At 47.6% G+C, this 1,270-nt stretch overlaps 1 protein-coding gene across 1 annotated transcript in view; it reads right to left on the bottom strand.

Moving 5' to 3' along the window:
* The window catches only part of DGKE (diacylglycerol kinase epsilon), a 20,408-nt gene that overhangs the window by 2,601 nt on the left and 16,537 nt on the right, over nucleotides 1–1,270 (bottom strand).

The raw sequence follows: 1,270 nt of genomic DNA, 5'->3' as shown, positions 1-1,270 counted from the left end.
TTTTTTTTGGCGGTACGCGGGCCTCTCACTGCTGTGGCCTCTCCCGTTGCGGAGCACGGGCTCCGGACGCGCAGGCCCAGCGGCCATGGCTCATGGGCCCAGCCGCTCCGCGGCATGTGGGATCCTCCCAGACCGGGACATGAACCCGTGTCCCCTGCATCGGCAGGCGGACTCCCAACCACTGCGCCACCAGGGAAGCCCCTAGATCTATAAATCTAACTGCCCACAAAACACTGCCAACTGACTGTGGCACCTAATTTACTTTCCCAAGAAAGAGTAGCACCCCCCCCCGCCCCCAATGCCGCAGCCCAACCAGAAACCTGGGAATTATCTTTGACTTCTGTGCCTTTACCCTCCATACCAATTAACCACTAAAAACAACTGATGCTGCTTCTTCTAAGTATCCATCCTTCTCCATGATACCTGACAGTACCCTAGTCCAGCAGCTCATCATTTCTCTAGCTTTACTGTCCTCTTATTCATCTCTCAAAGACTGGTTAGATTGACACTTATCCCCTTATTACATCCCTTCAGTGGCTTGACTCAGTGCTCATGATGAAATCCAAGCTCCTTAACAAGTCACAAGTTCCTCTGTGATCTTGGCCTCTGACCATCTCTCCAGCCTCAGCTCTCTTATCCCTTTCTCTCCTGCAAGCTATGGTCCAGCTTGAACACACTCAAATATGTCACGTTCTCTCGTCTCTGGGCCTCCACACATGCTGTTCTAAGCCTAGAATAATTTTCACCTCTCTTCACTTAGCTAAGTTTTATTTAATTTGCAGACTGCAGCTTGTCACTTCTTCCAGAAAGACTTCCTTGTCAGTCACTTTCCCTAGACAGTTTCCAGTCCCTGGGTTATGTACTGCTCTTATCTATTCCTCTAAGACCGCATATTTTTCTTATCAGATCACTTCTCGTGCCATACTGCAATATGATTTAAATGTCTTTCTTCTCTCCAGACTGTAAGCTTAGTGAGACCGAGGGATTTATCACTGTACAGCTAGTACCTAGAACAGTGCCTGGCATTTTGTAGGTTGTTTCACAAATAATTTTTGTATAAATAAACTATTAGACCAAAAAAAAAAAAGTGCTACCTTGTATGCTTCACTCTACCCCTGCTATCAAAGCCCAGGAAAAAGGAAATATGATAAAGCAGAAGGAAACGTTTTTTATGGAAACCCTCGCCATTCCTCCTGTGCCGTGAGCTCAGTGTCGACCTCACCGCAGCAGCTTTCCTTGGTGAGTATACAGTCAGGCTCCTCCCTCTTGG

Source organism: Lipotes vexillifer, unplaced genomic scaffold, assembly GCF_000442215.2.
Source record: "Lipotes vexillifer unplaced genomic scaffold, Lipotes_vexillifer_v1.1 scaffold333, whole genome shotgun sequence".
Taxonomy (NCBI): Eukaryota; Metazoa; Chordata; class Mammalia; order Artiodactyla; family Lipotidae; genus Lipotes; species Lipotes vexillifer.
Note: the sequence above shows the minus strand (reverse complement) of the source record. Positions and strands in the feature narration are given on the sequence as shown.